The sequence below is a fragment of the Corvus moneduloides genome, chromosome 4 (assembly GCF_009650955.1).
Source record: "Corvus moneduloides isolate bCorMon1 chromosome 4, bCorMon1.pri, whole genome shotgun sequence".
Taxonomy (NCBI): Eukaryota; Metazoa; Chordata; class Aves; order Passeriformes; family Corvidae; genus Corvus; species Corvus moneduloides.
In genome coordinates, this window is record NC_045479.1 from 3,425,748 (window position 1) to 3,445,331 (window position 19,584).

The following is a 19,584-nucleotide window of genomic DNA, read 5'->3' on the forward strand; positions in this document are numbered from 1 at the left end:
CTGGTGTATTTTATATATATATATATTAAAAAAAAAAAAAAAGGCAGAAAAAAACCAAGACCAACAGATTGCTTTTAGTATGCTTATCACAGGGTAAAGCTTTGCTGCTGTCTACCAGCAACATATGGTAAGGTCTCAGCCACCTACTAGCCATAAGGGCTTAATCCTACTAGCCAAGACAGATACCAGGGATGGATCCCTGCATGAGTTTTGAATAGCGTGCATGGCAGTTTAAAAGAATAAAGCTGCCTTTAAAGCAGAATAATTAATGATGACTTAAATTCAATGCCAATTAAAAATGTCAGAGGCTGCTTCTTGACTGCCTTGCACTTTGTGTAGTCAGTTAAATTCAGAACATAGTGTGTGCAAGAAAGCTGCCAAACTGTCCATGTTTGGCACAGACCTGGCAAAGACATGCATGGTGACACAGGTGTAAGTCAGGGAAGAAGCAGATCCTCAGTTTTTTGGGCAACAGCTTCATCAAGACAAATGCCATCCTGCTTACCTTAAATTACCTAAACCATAAATAAAAAGCTTCACATTAAAAGTGAACTAAATATCAGTCCTGACTATCTGCTATTTCCTTATTAATATCTGATTATGTCTCAGTCCTGACTATCTGCTATTTCCTTATTAAGATCTGATTATGTCTATTCCTTTTGATTTTTCTGTTTGTCTAACCAAATCCTTTTGACCGTTCTATCCTTTAGAGCCAGCACAGTAACTCTTAACACAGATGCATTCATCTCAGGAAGTACACAGCAAACAGGGATGTAATCTCTCCTGTACACACCTCGCCTGCTAATAGGGACAGAAAATTGGGGTTTATTATTTAAGAATCTAGAGGGCCAGGTGTGGTGTGGCCAACCTGGTGCTCCAGGATATCAAGCATATTACAATGCTGCTGACTTAAACTACTACACTTGAACATGAGTATTCATTGCTACCAGGCTCAGAGTTCAGCAAGCAAGCTCCACACCCAGACAATTCCTTAGATCTCCCATTAGCTTCTCTGTGTCTGATCTACCTGATCCCAACAAGCAGTCCTTGTGGGGCAGATGAGAAGAACAGGTCAAATGTACTCCAGTTTCACTCCTGCCAACTCCAGAGCTGGAAGGATGGCCACAGCCACACCTCGCTTGCATGGGGTGATCATGACACTGAATCTGCATAATGCCTCTGGCTCCACCCCAAATCTCCCCTCTGTGCCAGCTCGCACAGGGCTGGCAGAGGATTGCTCCATGAGGCACAGGCAATACAGAAGGGCGCTGCTCTCCTGCTCCTCTTGTGGTACCTTCCTTAAAACATCATGAGGTCACACAGTCTCCAGACCAAAGTTTCCTGACACCATCTATGACTAAAATTCTCTTATTCTTGTCAGCCCCACTCAGAGCTTGATTTCAGAGGATTTCAGTTTTCAACATTTGAAAATATGCACATGTCAGGAAGCAAAGCCAAAGCTGCAGGTATCTTTCATATATTGATAAGGATTAAAAGAGATTAAAGATTTTGTCATATACCAGCAGTAAATCTGTTCTACTACCATCAGCCCTCCAAATACCATCCACTCTTTCAAGATCACTCATTTTGAGATGACCAGCTTTGGAATCGGGTGTCAGATTTCCAAAAATGGTTTCAAGTAGGGGAATCCTGTTAAATTTATTCAGACCAAGAATCGAGCACTTAAAACAGTGAACCCAAACAGCCCCCACCCCGATAACCCACTCAAAATCTCCATAAAGTGAATGCTTTCCAAAATATATTTCTTTTAATTCTACCTTTGATTCCATTTTGCCTGCATATTATTTCAAAGCCTTTTATTAGTAGTAATTTTTCGGAGTCACACTGAATTTATTTTGACGAAAAGCAAAAGATATAAAATACTTCCCCTTTCTTTGTCTCTCAGGAAGCAAAACTTTCTTCCACAACAATGGTCCACAGCCTCTTGTTTTGGCATTGTCTGTTTACCTTTCCCTGGTCAGAGTAAGTCTTTGATATGACTGAAACCCACCCTTGCAGATATACCTAAATTGCTCTTGGAACTATTATATGTTTCCCTATCCCAGGAAAGAAAAGGACCCAATCCACTAGGGAAGGACCTGCCATGTCCATAATATTCAGGAGCCAAATTCTTACTGTCATTTGTATGAGTAGGCAGATAAACCAGTGTGACTGATATTCATGGACACAGGTGTTCATAGAGACAAGCAGACCTGGCCACTTTTATCATCTGTACATACCACGAGGAAAACAGAGGAAATATGTGATCCCATAACAACAGAAAAGAATTGGTATTTGTGTTCAACATCAAAACAAAAATCGAAGCCAACTGATGCATCAGAAAACTGGAACATGTCAGAAGCACTTTCAGACTTCCACCTTCCATGCTCAGAGAAGAGATCTGTCCTCCTGTTTGCTATTGACGCCTCTCTAAAACAGCTTTAATTTCTCTTGCTAGTTAATACATGTCACAGCACTTGACAACACTCATGATCTGTACTAATCAAAGCCTCAGTAGCTGCTACAGGCTGAGCAGGAGTATAATCCTAAAGATTCAGCCCCCCCAAAAGGAAAAAAAAAAAAAAATTATGGCTGTAGTTTGCCTGACAACAGGGTAAACAGATTATTGTGTTATTGCTGGCTGATTGCCGGAGTTATTTTGGAGCTCCATAATTCGTTTAAAGAGATTTTTGACATTTATGAAATGACTTCTATAATCAACTGACAGTGCAATATCCTATAATTGTTCAATTAAAAATGACTACTAGTGCATTCATTTATTAGTAGAATCAGATAATTGTCTTGCCACTAAAGAGTACTTCACACTTTGCGCATCAAATGAAAATGTTTGAGTATAAATCTGTGGCACAGCAGCTAAAGTCCTAGGGATTTTTCAAGTGAAGGTGTAATTATTACAGGCCTCTGAAGTAAATATGGTTTCATGTGATAATCTTTAAATGGATTGCCTGTGTCTTACCAGACACACTCCTGCATAAACTGTCACATCTGGTGGGATGGACACGAACAGGTTTTCAGCAGCAGGTGAGACTCCTGTGATTTAAAACAGGGTCAGCCTAAAAATTGGCTTCTCAATCACAGAGCTGGTCTTCCTCCCCTTCATCCCTCCTGTTCCTTGGAGGGCACTAGTCCACTGGAGGAAGGCAGCAGGGAGTGGGTGCACAGGTACAACAGTTTTGCGTGAGAAATCAGACTGGAATATAAACCCATAAACTGCATAGCCTCAGTCACATATGCACACCCATACCCTGTGCTCCTGGGAGGAAATCAACATCTTGATGGAATATCTGGTGATTTTTAGATATATTTGAAGTCTGCTTGAGGTCACTGAGAGCCTTGAAACAAGTTTAGAATCGAGACTTTCTCCTTTAAAATGGAACATTTTAACTCACATTATCCAAACTATCTGCTAAGCAAAACCACAGATCAATTTTTCATTAAATAATAAAAAAACTTAATGCATCAAGTAGGTAGAGATCATATGGAAAACTGTGTAAGCAAATCACTGAAAGGCAAGAAACAGCAGCAACCCCTTCACAAATATAATGATTTTTTTTTTAATTATCTCTGTTTCTAACGACAACCTTCCAGAATCCTTGGCTAAAACTCACAATTTATATTCAGATAATAATAATTAAAGAATCAAGTGCAGAGTCACCAGATGGAAGATAATACTTAATTTGTGGCTGCTACAGTATGCTATTTAGTAATGTCATTTCAGTGTCTCAGCTGAGCTTAAGCCCTGCTCTCATCTTCCATCCCTCCCCCACCACACACCAGTTTGATAACAGAACATACCGCTTCTTCACCTTGCACTTGAGCTTTTCTGTATTGCCATTACACCCATGATCTTCAAATGCTTTAGTGAACCAATAATTAACGAGTTATTTCTTGTGCCGTGGCTGCGCCAAGTGTTACTTTCTCTGTGCTGTGCACGGAGAAAGCTGTAAAGTGGGGAATTACTGCCAAATTTTTTGCTAGCAGTCCCAGGATTAGGGGGAGGGTAGCTGGCTCCCATCTAGAGAGCATCAATGGGGGAGCATCTGGAGAGCACCTCATTTTCCAGCACAGCACCAATTAAAACCAAAGCAGAGATGTGGCAGAAGCCAGGCTTCAGCCAGGCACCCCCTCCCTCGGCAGACCTTCAGCAGCAGCCTGGTGCTCGCTGGGCACACCAGAGCCCTGTGGCACAGCCCTGCCAGCCCTAGCTCTCCCCTTGTGCACTCTGATCACAAACCCATCCTTCCTCCTACTTGGTGGGGCTGGGGGGGGAATTAAAATCTATGTGTCCTCATATCAGCTCAGCTCCCCACAAAGCTTTGCAAATGACCCACCAAGGATAGGCTGCTTCATCAATGGCGTTTTTCTCCTCATTTTATCCCCCATACACCTTTTTTGTTGTTGTTTGTTGTTGTTTCAAACCCATTTTTCTGCGTGTTGTATGGATTTTAGAAAGACTTTTGATAAAGACGGTCCTGGCAGCTGGATGATAAATATTATTTTCTTAACCTGCCTAGCTTTGTCAGCCACCTGCAACTGCAGCCTGCCACACTCAGGTTGGAAGCAGCTCATTAACTTTCCCACAGCTTCCCAGGAGTTTTCCTTGTTTTCTTTCACCTTGGGTGTGTGCTGCCTTCTCCGTGAACAGTTAACTACGCGAGCAGGCCGAGCGGGCTTTGGCACCGCGAGCATAGCACGCTTCAGGCAGCCTCCCTGCTAAGGCTCAAAATCTCTCTTAAACACATTAAGCAGCCCATTTTGGATTGATAGTGCAGTAATTATTCTGCTTCACCCTAAAAACCATCCTGGGGTAATTGGCGCAGAGGAAAATTACCCAGAGTCCTCTGCCACCTGGTAGTTAAGGAACGAATCCAGGGAAAGATAAGTGAAGCAGGGAAAAAATCGGCACTTATTTGATTTTAATCTCACCACTTTGCAAGCATTTAAATTGCCTTAATCAGGTGGCTGGCTCCCAGCCTAGCTGGTAATCTGTTATCAAATTTGAAACTAGATTTTTTAAAATGTCAGTGTAGGCTGAGAATTGAAGTCTATTAACAGTTATGAGCCTCCCTCCTAAACTTCCATAATCTATGTATTAATGATCCCTTTTACAAAGCTGTCAAATATTACTTTATTATAACTATATATTAGCTACGTCAGTGTAAAAGCAGGATTTAATTATTTATTTTTTAAAGATGGGGGGGGGGGGGGAGGCCAAACCCCATACACACACACAATGCTGACATTCTTAACACTGAAACCCGATTTTTCCGAGGCAATAACTTGAGTGTATGGAATAACCTTGATAAATGTAATTGAATTTTTCTCTGATAAGATTAACTAGTGGTAATTGTGAATGGGGAAGGTCTGACCCACTACAAATGAGATGTATGACGAGCTGAAAATAATCAATTTTTTTCCCTTCTCTTTCTGCCCTCCCTGCCCCCCCACCACCCAAAAAGGAAAAAAAAAAAAAAACCCTGAAATAGTAATTTTGGGCCTGGCAGGATGAAGCATTTATGTCTGAAATGTTTTTGTATGTGCTGATTATCTGCTATCTTCTCAGTGTGTCTAATTGTGCTGAGCTCAGTTTAAAATGAGATCAACACATTTAAACCCCAGAAGGCTTAATTAAGGGAGGGACTTAATGCTTTACAAAAAAGGGGAATTTACGTCTTTTGAGAAATGTAGTATAAATTCTACCTTCAACTTCCCTGACTAGGGTACTCCAAAATTTTGTAGTTTATTAAATTGCTTTTAAAAACAAACACAAAAGACAAAACTTTAGAACTTATAATTGCTGCTGGTGGTTGAGAGCTGCGATTTTTTTTTTTTCCATGCTTACTACTTCTTGCTTTTTTTCTTTCCACGTGCTCTTATTTCAAGCTGTCCTGACAAAGCAAGCAGAAATGCAATATACAAACCAGGCTTGAGAACACCAGCTTTGGAACTCTTCAGCTGCACACAGCAGCTATGTGCTTTTCAGAGTTGAAGGCTGCACGCAAAAACACACATGCAAATTCAGACAAAGCACTCCCCTACCTGGCATTTGTTTCTATTAAGCAGACAAACAATTGCTGTGGAAATTAAAAAAGGGTGAGGGGAAGGATTAATTCTTTTTAGTTATGTGATAAAAGTCAGTCAAGTATTCTTTGAAAATAATGCCACAGATCATTTTTTTCTTCCTCCCTCATTATCCTATAACTCTGACCATTGAACTTCAGTGCTGTAGATCAGGCTAAAACACCACAGACAACTGTGTATTCATATTCTCTTCACTGAATCTTGTGTAGGTTCTGTGAAAGACTCTTCAGAAACATAAAATCTACCAACAATGAAATTAATCACAAAGTACAAAAGAAAAGCAGCTGGCATGCAACTACTGAATAATGCAAAATGTGCAGATTTAAATTACATGTCACCATTAATGTATACAATATATCTATATCTACACACACACACAGTTGTGCTATAATCAGTAAATAATTTTTCACTGTCTACAGAATAAGTATTTTAATTCACAAATAGTATATGCTGAAATTGCATCAAAATTAAATACAGGAGGAGTTCATCATGATTAATGTTGCCGCAGTAAACACCAGAAGGAATTAAACTCAATAGGAAATGGTTGCAATTTAAAACTATAGTTCAAAAAAGGGGGAAAAAAAGCCTTTCTATGGGAGAAAGCTTTAAGTGAAACCAGTAAAATCTGTGTCAATACCTCTGCATATTCTTTCTCTAATTAGTCAACAGGATCAAATACAACGAGGAAAGAAAGTTGTTTGCTTCATTTATGGGCTCATTAGAACATGGATTATTTATAAAGGAACTACCTGTAAAACTATAGGAGAAAATCACTGGTGAAGCCACTATTGTCATGCAACATTGTGGGGAAATTATAGTCCTGGAGACTGGTATTATTTTTCTTTTATATAAAAAGAAAAATTTAAAAAATGAAATAGAAAACAGGAGTCCATAACTATTTGCCTTGAATTCTGAACTTTGCTAGTTCCTAGTTGCACAGCCATACATCCTTGAAGGCAAACAAGAACTCAGTGTACTTTATTTCAGAGCTTTTGACAACCTTTATTATTTCGTTTATCCGCTATTCATAGCGAGATGTAAACATCTTACTTCCCAGTGTGATCCTCATATCAACAGTGGGTCAGTTTAAAATATTGGGAATCAATATGTTATAAAACATCAGCCACTACTAAAATGACAGAGGTAGAGCAAATTCATTGAATGTCAAATAAAAAAATAAACAAATAGAGACAGATAAAAAAATGTAGCAAGATCATAAATAAAAGGACAAGGAATGAGAAATATATATTTCTAAAACAATGACTTGACAGGGAAGATGCCCCTACACTAAATACTGAGCCACTCAGAGCAGGGAAGATGACGATTTTCTTGTTGGTGCAATGAAAATAAGGAATTTAATAGGAATCTCCTAATTTAATAGAAAATTTACACGGCAATAAAGCTCATTACTTTTACTGCAGTGGTGAGAGCGAATAACATGGATGGGGAAAACTTGGTTCAGATTCTGCTCATTGTTTAAATTTATTGGACTGGGTGTTTCAGACTGATGGCAGAGGTGTGGGGCAGCATTCCCAGCTTAGGCAAACAGGCATCATGGACATCTTGGAAAACAAGCAAATGAACCAGGCCTCCTGCTGTTCTTCCCCTTCCCTAGGTCTCTTTCTGCTCAATGATAAGCCTACAAGCAGAACTAGTCTAAAAAAAACCTTTATTTGGCAGAACCATTTTCCAACTCAAAAAAACCAAAATTTTCTTACAAAATTTTGCAGGAAAATGGTACTTTAAAAAATTGTTTGTTCTCAAAGCTAGAGAAGTCCATACTGGTCCTTTCAAATCTGAGGTTATTCTTTTCAGATATATAACAATTTTTTTTAATAGATAATAATTTTGATTATTTGAGAATTTCACATTATGCCGTTTTATCAACAGATATTTAATGGAATTCTAAGAGATAAATATATTTACATGTTTTACCTTGTAGGGCAACATTTTGCCGTGAGCAAAATGAACTGATTAACCAAATTAAATTATGGACAACAATTTTACATTTTTAAAAACTTATTTCAGAAGACTTGGTTTTGGGTGTTTTTTTGTTTTGTTTTTTGGTTTGTTTTTTTTTTTTTTTTTCTGGAAAATCTGTAATGTAGAAGTTTCTTATCAAACATGAATCTTTTTCTAATCAACCATACATATGTTTTTCCTCATTCTCAAATAACTTTCAATTTTTAAAACAGAGCTAAAATAAACTAAACAAGAAATGGATATTGAGGCTTTAAAAAAGGGGGATTTACAGAAAGGAGGAAGACAAAGGGAGAAGGAAGGATGAAAAGGGAAGAACTGGAATTCAGAAGTTTGAGTCAACTTTGTCTACCTCACAGAGTATTAAACATCATTTCTGGTGGCCTTCCCTACCTGTGAGCCTTGTTGGTTCTACAGGTCAGCACTAGTCCAATAATTCATTATATCAAAGCAGAATAAAACGGACCAAAGTGTGAACTCATCTCCCTTATTCCTGCCACCCCCATGTAACATTTGTCTCTGCATCACTTCATTTACCTGAAACACTTAGTTATGGTTTATTATAAAGTTTCAATAATTTTTAGTTTATTTGGTTTGTGAAAATTGTCTTTCACTTAAAGATGACTTTCTGGGTGGCAATTTGAAATGAGAAGTTTCTTTTTTTTAAAATGGAAAAAGAAACTTCTCATCAAAAGAATTTTCTTTCTGAAAAGAAACTTTGTATCAAAAGAATTGACATGTCTCCAGACCTTGCTGTTTCTTCTCCCAAATTTCATGCCTCAGTTTGTCAGATTCAATTCAACTTTACAAATGGAAGCACGTTATACAATTTCCTTCTCTATAATGTTGTTTCCAGCCAGACTGACAATGATGGCACAAAAAGTACAGATCATCCTTCACTGGAATTGATCTCCTACACCTCTCTCATTTCTTTGGGAAGAAGCCTGCAGAAAACAGCAGCTCATTAACTGCCTCCCTTAGAGCCCTCTTTATTTGGTTATCTCCTCCTTCTATCACTTAATGCAACATTTTTTCCTCTATGCAGAAGTGTTTGCACAGAGCCAAATCTCAGCCAGGGCTCTCGTGGGCAGTAACGTGCAGTCTGCAAAGAAAAATTCACACAGGTCTAGGCTGGGACCCAGGCTTTTTTCACAGGGTCTTCAGCCCTGTTTTCTGTGTTTTCTTGCCTGGTCTCAGGGCCATGTAGCCCTTCTGGTCCTGGCCTTCACCCACCCCTACCTCCAGCCAACAAAGTAAAGAACCTGCTTTCTCCTGCTTATCTGATCCCCACCTGCCCTGCAGTGCTGCAGAATGGAGGATGTGATCTCACTCCTTCTGTGCCACTAAATCAGCCAGGAAGAATCTTTTGTTCCTTATGTTGGACTAGACCTGTTCTTTCTGGTTTGATTCCTTCTCTCATTGCCTCTGACAGTTTTGGATTTGGGCTTTTTCCAGAGGAGGAGATGGCAGGTTGAAGACAGGGAGCCTGTTTACAGCACCTTGAGTCAAACACTGCAGTGTGATTATAGTTCTATGTTTTCATAGCATGCCCACCGTGCATAGAAGTCCTCCATCTCATTTATTGCCAGTTTTAATATGGCATCTTTTCCACACAGGAGGTTTAAACCTGATACCAACCAGCTTCTAATCACACAAACACAAAACAAAGCTCAAGTTCTGGTGCTTTTTCTCACTCAAATATTTTTTTAAGAGATTTTTGAAAATAGCAGTAAACACCAGTGGGGTAAAATAGTAAGTTCTTTAAGTTTCACTCGCAAAGAGATGGTACTTGCTAGCCTCTGAGGAGCCACTCTGTTTGAGATGTTAGCTCCTGCTTTGGTTTGACCTGACAAGCCACAGATTGCAAAGCAGCAGCTCCACCACTTGAAATAGAAAAGAATCGTTGAGATACAAAACTGATAAAAGTGAGATCACCTTTCAGTTTTCCCGACACTAGAGGGCAAGCCCATTTTAGGTAACACTACACTGGATGAGGAGTCTTAAAATATGTTTCCTTAATAGCAAGTAAACTGTGCCAGCTCTCAGTCACTTGTGTCTCCTCATGGACTTCTCTGGCTTCCGAGATAGAACAACTCTGCTCAAGCTGGTGGAACAAAGAGGGCCAAAGAGAGCAGTCATCAAACCCTAGACCTTAAGTAAAACTCTCAGTGCCCAAAAGGAAGGTTCTGATATTAATGATGGATAAAAATCAGATGCAATATTAAGGACATTTCCCTTATCTTTACAGATTTTTTTTTTTTTTTTTTATTTCAATACCCTAGATTCCAAGTACTTATTGTAAGAATATTGATTGCCCAGTGGTCAGCAAGACAGATACAGGATGGAGAGAGACACGTGAAAAATGCTTGAGGAAATATTTCCCCTCAAATTAGCACCTCATCTCACCATTTTTACCCACTAATACCAAATGAAAAAAAAGCCTTATTTAACTCATGTCTCTCACTGCTTTGCAGGCTCCTCCATGGTACCCTCCTCTTTGCTGAAAAATCTGACACCACAGCTCATTAAGCCAGACTTTGAAAGATAAGAAAGCTTCTAGACTCCTTCACTTCTCTGAGGTTAACATTACTTTAATAGAAGACAATGGTCTTGTGGTTAAGCCACAAACTTGGTGTCAGGGGACCTTGGTTACAATCCATTACCCACACAGACTGTGGAAAGCCATATTACTTATCTTGCCTTAACTACATTTTAAAGAAGGCCGAATAAGTTTGGATGAGGCAAAGGTAGTCAAGGAACAAAATGGATGCTGTGCTTCGGGCAAGGACAGCCTCTTAGGGATAATTTATTTTATTCACCTTTGGTGCCAAATGTGAATAAAATAATTTTTTAAAAAATTATTAATCAGGTTCCTTGAGATGAAATTGTAAGTTTACAGAAAGAAACAAATGTAATAGCAAGTATTGAAAAAAATTCAGAGAAAGCATATAAAATCAGTCATCTATACATGCATTTAGAAACTAAGTTGCACCTGTTTTCCAAACACTTGGCATGCAGGCATGCAAATATTTCATTCAAGAGATACCTGGGTTTAGCATCGTTTTAGTCACTCAAGCGAGTGATCTGAGACATTTCTAGCCTACAAATCCCTCAGCTGCCAGTCCAAAAGGACACAGCTCTCCATTTTTTTGCCAAGGCACATATAGTCTATATGTACGCATCCTTCATGGCCTGTAGCCTCCAAAATAGCACTAGAAAATTATGTTTGGACACCTGAGCCTCCCATCTTTATTTTCCCAGCAGAAATATTTGGAAAGCAGGTAGACAGGAAAGCTTCCTATCAGTTCTTATTTATATGCTACAAATCAGGACAAAATTCACCCCAAAGTTGTAATTACTACACTTCGGCTAAATTATCCAGAATTCTTCATGTTGCACTAATATGTATTTCCCATGTCACACTTATTAACAATTATCATCATACAGAATAACTACTTCGCATACAATAACATTTGTAAACTTTGCCTTCCTTCAAATACAACAGACTCAGTTGCCACTGGAATATCTCAATTTAATAGCAGAGTGCTAGAGTCACTAAGACCTTAAAAACTAAAGCAGGCATAGAATAAATGTGTACAACTACAACTGAGAACAGTAGGAGGTAATTCCACTATCTCGCTTCTGAATTGTGCAAACTACTCTGAGGAATGTTCAGTTAAGTCTTGCATAACGCTTTATCATAAATAATTACAGCTTAACTACACTTGGCAAATAAACTTACAAAGCATTTGCTATAAAGCAAAAGATCTTCTTTTGAAATTTTGCTTACTCACCAGCTAATTTCAAAACCCCCAGCAATTCGTCATGCCCTCCTTAACAGTTTTTGTAGAACAACGTGGGGTTTTTGTAACACGAAGGCTAAAAGTATGTGAAATGTAAAACAAATCATTGTTAAAGCTCTCTCACTTGGAAACAACTTAACGGACTCCTCTTTAACCAAATATCAAATATTTAGAATCTGACAACACATTTTACAGGTCAGGTTTTAGACTGATACAGTTTAAAACAGTAGTAGTGGTGTCATCTCTGATGAGCTTTGTAGGAAGAATTAATCAATTTATCAACAGAGTTGCTGAGAAACATATTTTTTCTAAGTTCCTCCAACTTTGCCACTCAATTCAAGAAAAGATATCAGTATTGCTTGCAGAGTTGGTGGAGTTTAAAAAAAAAAAAAAAAATCAGACTTAAAAATACCTGCTGAGTAAAGCTTCCATTCTCTAGTAGTTATGTGATGATGATTTGTGCATTTCAGACTAACAACGATACACTCCATCTCTTATTTCGAGTGTAGTGCCTCTCTTTATCATGCTACATATTGCTGCTGCTTCAAAATATTAATTCCTCATAACACCTCGCCCAGAAAGCTGTTTTCAGCTTGTGATGCCTACTCCCTGCACAGTCACTGTGAAGTCAGTGTGATGGTTTTGGGCTAGGAAAGATCTTTTACTACTGAATTACTACATCAGAATATGGTCCTATAATAGTTGCTGCAAGCCATTTAAGAAAACAAAAACCCTTAACTTTTAGGTTCTGTACCATTTGTGCATTGCTCTACTGTGCCCTTGTCTCTGGACTACAGTTCATTTGAGGTAAACCCTACACTTGTATACAGGGAGGGAACTGATGTCCATTTGTTGCTAACTAAATAATCAAGATGTCCGAGAAAAATTCCACTAGAGAAATATTGCAGAGAGAAGAAATCTGTGTTCGGACCAATACTGAAGTATTACTGGAGTCTGACCTTCCTGCTGCTCTTCATCTTCATCTATGTTTTTGTGCAACTTAGATTGCCTAGCAAGGAAGAGCTGATTGGTTTGTCATAGGAATTGTATGGTTCAGATGTATTTCAGGAGAACAAATTCATCTGGATTAAAAAGATGGATTAGGCTGCTGAACTCCAGATCTCCTTGTGAGTGTATGTCATAATGGAAAAGTACCAGATCAGTATCTATTTTAGTATTTCTAGTCTGAAGAAGTTAAAAAAAAAAAAAAAAAAAAAAAGTAAAATTCCTGTATTATTGTAGAAATGCTGAAATTTCCCACAGAAATGGAAATTCTAGAACATCTAAGGAGCCTTAATATTGCTGCTTGACAGATAGAAATTATGCTGAGAGTTCCTTGAGACAGATTCTATTTGCAAGCTAAGGCTGTCTGCATCTACAAGCTCCAATAGTTTTGAGATCTTTAAGGTATTTTTCTAAAGCATCTATCATAGCTCACACATGACGTGCTCTAGATGGCCTAGGTAACGTATAAGCAAAAGATAAAAGGAGCTCTCCTATCTCCTTCACAAAAAAAAAAATTCTAAATTGTTTCTTCTTAAGACTGTTACTTTTGCTTTCATTAGAAATTTAATTTATTGTGAAAAATAGGTTTTTTGTTCTAACTCCTTAGATGCTGATGCAATGCAGCTACCCCAGTCTGAAGTGTAGCTCCTAATTCCACCTCCTGTGCAAATTCAAAACAACCAGTAGATTAAGTATGCAGCCACACCAGCAACTGAAAGACAAAGCACAGTTCTGGGGACCAATTGGCCATTCTGTCTGTTGCCAGTCTGTTCAGAAGCCACCTCCCCAACATAATATCACATTAGTCCATATCTCCAACCCAAAACTGCCTGTAGTACCACTTCTGATAACACAGCAGGGAAAGTGTCTGGCAAGAAGCCCATTTTCTTGTTGGGGTGGATGTGAGGTGGGTAAAAGCAAGTACACAATCTCGTGTTCTTTAACAGAATATTCACAAAAATAAACAGAAAGTATTGGTAAACCATGGCACCAACTGGGCTTTGCTTTAGTGGAGGAAGAGGAAAAGTTTAGAGGCACTTCATTCACTCATGAATAGATCTGTGTAGATGCCTTTTCCCTTACGTCATAAGTGCTTCCTTTTATTGAAGCCAGACTTTACCTAATAATGAAAACTGCAAGGTGCACAATAATCAATAACTATTACAAGGTAGGTTTGCAAACCCCTTTAAACTCATCAAAACTCAGAAAAACCAAAGAACCACTAAAAAAATATATCGTTTACAGAGTGAGTTGGCACACTCCAAAGACAATAGCAAACACAAAAATTAAACCAGATTTGTGTGACAAGATGAATTGTGAGAGAGAAGAAAGTCCTTACAACTGTATCCCTTCAACTTTTTACACTATAATGCTAAGTTATAGCTGGTAATTCAGCCACATTTTACTCTACAATTACACATGAACTAATCCTACTTCAAATTTATGTGCATTGGTGCTGAGTTTAAATATTCAAAATGCTCTCAGCAGCCACAGGTTATTACAAAAAAAAAAAAAGTGACTTTTCTGAAAAGCAGGTCACCTCTTCAAATAGCTAAATGTGGTTATGCCTGCCCAGCTTTCGCTATTCATGTCAAAAATATGTATTTTCCACTTACAAAGTATTTTTGGGTAAAAGACAATATTATTTGAAACCAAGTTCTATAGTTGGGGTAAAACATGGAATGTGTTAAACATCAATATTCACCAAGCTTCCTTGCCAAAAAAGACACCCTGAAACAGGTGTTTAGCAACAAAACGTTGGTATTTTTCATCAGAATGGGGTTTCAGAGGCACAAGTTACTGTATTCCTTGAAATCATGTTTCAGAGCTTTAACATTTCTTAAATCTGTGGCTTTAGGGAACTGGTCTCAGGAAAAAGAGGGAGCATATTCCTCAGTCAAGGTCATAGCAAAAAAAAAAGTTGTGAAAAGGGCTTGTAAAGATCAGTTTCCAGATTTAAAACAAGTTTCTCTCCTTCTCCTAATATGAATATTCCACTTATTTCTTTAAAGCATTACCAATAAAAGTATTAAGATCACCACTGATATAAAGAGTCAGAAAATTCATGGGTTTACTCTATTTATAGAGATAGTAGGTAATTTTTTTCTCATGCAAGAGAAAGGAGAAATTTTTATTCTATATATTAAAAGGACATAATGCTATATGTAATAATATAAAGTATTGTCAAGTAAATATTAGGCCTTAACTGCAGAAGCAGCTTGTGCAGTTCCTCAATATTGTAATTGCCAGCTTTATTTTCTTATGCTTGAGCAAAAAACTGCATCTTTGGGAAATTTACAATTTGCACTATTTATTGAGACAGTTCCAATTCCTTTTTTATTTGTTTTCCAAAAGTACCTATTTTTTACCTGTGCTGACCAGTGCAAAATCAGCTCCACTAATGTTTATAAAATACCACATTATTGTTAGATATCGAATCCAAATGCAAGCACTGCAGCTTCTAACAGATAGGAGCTTGATGGAATCTGTCTGAAGATTGCAGGTGTCCAGATTGTCTCAGCACCTACTCTGGTAATAGCCCTTGACACAGAAGACAAAGAGCTCAGCATTTTGTAAAACTTTCTCGAGCTTTGACATTTTAACAAGAACATAAAAACACCTCTCTTGCCTTTAATTTTCAGGTTTATTATGAGCTTAATAATTATAAACTCAGAGGAAATCCAGGCAGTTGCCTATTAACATTTAAGGTAGTGATGTGCTGCATAGATTGAACAAGTGAACGATGGCATTGATGCAATTTTTTTTCCAACAGTGCCTAGATCTAATGTTTTATCTAGTGCATAAATAGGAAAATAAATGATCAAGAAGGCTAAAGTGACTCTGGAAAACACAAGCAATCCTTTCCTGTACTTCAGCAATGTGATAAGCTAGCTAGTACCCCTTGCTGTTAGGCAAAAATTTTTGTCAGTAAATCTGAAAATGCTTCATTAAGGAGGTAAATGTTAGTGTTCCTGTGGCACAGAGACACACATAAAAATCAGTGGATTAGTGGCAGGTCTGGGAGTACAACCAAGACCCCTTGAGCTGTAGAGTAGCACTCTGCCCTTGGTAAGTCTGCCTGAGGAATACAAAGGGGTTCTGCTCAGTAGAGACAAGCCCAACACAGATGTAGGTAATTCTGCACCTCCCAAGTCTGTCAGGGCTGTGGGTGACATCCAGCAGGTGTGGAGGGGCAGGCAGCAGTGCCTGGCCCCTCAGCACAGGGGGAACCAAGCCCGGTCCTCCATTTGCTGGCTCTGGCTGGGGTACAAATGGTCACGGGAGCTCCACCACTGCTAACAAGGGGAAGGGAGAGGATTTCCTTCCTGCAGAATTCCTTCCACTAGGCTCTATTACTGCAGCATGGTGTGAGGAAGGATGGGTGAATTGCTTTCTCATTGCTTAGCTGAGAGAAATTGCTCTTCTGACTGTGTTAAAAAATGAATTTTCTTCTTACTTAAAGATTCATAACCCTAAGAGGAGGTTGCTGTGCATGTGCTTTTCTGCTCTCTGTAAACAGCACACAACAGGCTTCTGTGTAAACCAGGACTTGAGATTTGGCCAAGGTCAGGAAGGTATGTACTGTACCCTAACTTTTTTCTTTAACAGATATATTATTCTATTGGATGGAAATAGTACCAGGGCAAATCACCCCCTCCTGGCTTTCCTATCTATGTGTGAGCATCTTTGAGAAGTGGGATTAGAGAGAAACCTGCAGGCATATTAATAAATAAACTTCACATGCTGTTTGATATTAAGTAAACATACCACTAAATATTTCTCTAGGGGCTTGTGATCTCGTAACCCATGGACTTCTAATTTGGTTACCTGTGACATGTGGTTCTTAGCCCCAGGGTTCCACAATGAATTAATTCTAAAATGCTTTTTAAAGTTTAACATACTAAGATAAAATAATCACACATATGTTCTTGAAAAAACTTGGTTCACTTTTCCTTAGAGGTAATATGAAGTGCTACTATTAAAAAATAAAAAAGGAAAAAAGACAAGATAACTGGGGATTCTCCGTCAGGGGGACACACATGGTCCTGCTATAAGTTAAGAGGATAGAACCTATTCTGGAAGAAGGATTTGCCTCTGTATCAGAGAAATCTCCCTTCCCAAAAACCCAGTCCTCTGTCGTTACAACAAAAAGAGTTTCATTCTAGGAAAATATGTGTTGGTCCACATATTCAAGTACACAAATATTCTTAGTCCTTTCTGTCTGTTTGCCCATTTATTCCTCATTGTAGAGGATGAAAATTTACTATTGAAGAATGATTAACAAAAATACATTTGTGAATTTTTTGGGTGAGGTTTTGTTTTCCCTATAAGTGAATCTTGACTTTGCAAGAGGTGTCTCTGCTTGACATCAATCAGACAACCTGGACTGGATATTATCCAGGCTACAACTTCCCATAGTGGGCAGTGGTCTGGAACTCCCACTATTTCAGATTTTGCTCCATATGACAAGAGACTGTGTGAAATCCCAGGAAGTGCAACTCATCTAAACTGCCAAGGGGAGTGGAACGTGAGACATCACCCTCAGGAATTACTGCTGAATCCTGATGATGCTGGCAACGTCTAATTCTCTGAGTTTGGTTAGATTTTCCACCTAAAGATTTTTTCTAAAGCAGATAGATGCTAACAATTTCCCTATTCTGATCAATTTTGCTTCAGAGTTTCCAAATTTGTTTTTTCAACCTCAGTCTCCAGTAGCTTCTTCCTCTGACAGAGCAGAAGATTATTGCAAATGCTCTTCACAATCAATGCAACACAAATACGGGGAAAGAACCCCACATATTTGCCTCAGTTTCAATTTAAGATCATGACTGTGGAATTAACTGCAAAAGGCTTCGAAATAAAGATTTTAACCTGGAACAAACTGATACAGTGAGCCCATTGCCTTCACATGACAAAAAGTAGGAACACTGATATCTACACTTGAAAAATGGCAGAACAGGAAGATCAAAATTGTAGAGCTGGTAGTAAAAACTTTAACAACGTTTTTCAGTCAGGAGCAGGGTGTGTAAAACAGGGTGTTTGATCACAGACCACCATTTTTACCTCCTCAAAAGGGATTTTTAAATTTATCTGAAACTAAATCTGGGCTAAAAGTCATCACACCAAAAAGGTAGTCCGTTTCATTTGCAAAAAAAAAAAAAAAATCAAAAAGCCAAACCAACCAACTAAAAACAGTGGTTTTGGAGTTGAAGTATTTGATTTTTATGTATTTCGTTATGTAATTCAAGAAAATTAGTTTTCTTTTCTTTCTGAGTAATTTATTACTTTTGGTCCCTTTTTATATACGAAGATGGTCAATATTCAACATCCCACGAATACTGATTACTTTGATTTGAAAGACACTTTAATAAATTGATCTTTTAATGCAAGCCTTTGGACCACCTTTTTGGATGAGGACACTAATGCAGACTACAGCTGGTTTTCTGCAGAATTTATGGGGTGCTCAGTGCTACAAAATATGTGTACCATCATTCTATATTTTTTCTTCCACTTTGGTCAGGCAAAGTGACTGTTAGCAGAGTTTTTCAAATTGAAAGCTGAGGAAACAGACTTTAAGATAGCCAAGATCACACAGGACAGTCCAGGAATGGAAGCCAGATGCTTGATTAGACCAGTGAATTAAGCAAAAGGCACTCCTGCTCCTAGAGAGAATGTACCCCCTATCTCAAGATAATAAACCTTTTAACAGCACATGGATTAAAATTTGGCTGTTTGTGAAGATATGTTTCTCTCAAATTTCAGGATTCAGAAAGTAAGAGACTCCAAAGACTTGACATGTTGCATTCAGTTCTCTAATTATTTTATCTTTTTCAGGAAAACATGCTCCAAAAATGTAACAGGATTTTTTGTAGAAAAGAAAACCTGCCTAGAGCTCTAATCACTGTTTAGTTTCACTTCTGAATTTCCTGTTTCTCAAGATGGACAGTCTTCCCAAGATGAGAGAATCATGTCATATATCTCAATAGTTTATTATTTTCTACCTCAGCGTCATAAGGAAAGTTAAAAATTTCCTTAAAAAAAAAAAATAGATGAGATATAAATGTATACATGACAGAATCAATTTTTCTTTTAGCTAAAGGGCATAATATACAGCTATGTGTCTCCTGCTGCTGAAGGGAAATTATTGTAACATCATTCTACTGTCCTATGAATGAGGAGTGTCAAAGAGCTTAAAGAAAGGGATAGTTGCCAGGGAGAGAAGAACAGGACAGGAAAAAAAGTTTGTTTGACTTATCTTTATACTTCCTGCACAAAACTGGTGTCTTAAAAAATATGCTTAATCTGTGCAGATTCACATCCTTGACTGCAGCAGGAAGACTGACCTGGACTAATGGAGAGTTGGCTGCAAAACGTTTCCTGGTGAAGTTGCTACACTTGGCAAAGGGGCAGGGGAGGCTCCGTGTTTCTTTCTTCTAAGTCAGGTACAGCCTAAATATTACTGCAAAGGCAGCCTGGGAGCTGGGAGTCCAGGAGCAGCTTCTTCTCTGTCACACCCCTCATTTGCAAGGATAATCCAAATTAAAAAGTATCTAGACAACAAGGCATAGTGAGAAGTATCCAGACACTTAAGCCTCAAAAGAAAAACTCACTGTAGGTCCCTTTCAAATGAAATATTCTATTCTGATAAGTGCTCTAATTCCTTTCTACATGATTTTCTGATCCTGTTGAATAC

General features: G+C 38.3%; 1 long non-coding RNA gene across 1 annotated transcript in view; it reads right to left on the minus strand.

Moving 5' to 3' along the window:
• LOC116443182 overlaps positions 1–1,107 on the minus strand; it is a 215,048-nt gene extending 213,941 nt beyond the window's left edge. The window contains exon 1 of the long non-coding RNA XR_004239769.1: positions 1,028–1,107. This is a non-coding gene — a long non-coding RNA (uncharacterized LOC116443182). The remainder of the gene's footprint in view (positions 1–1,027) is intronic.
• Between the last annotated feature and the right edge of the window lie 18,477 nt (positions 1,108–19,584).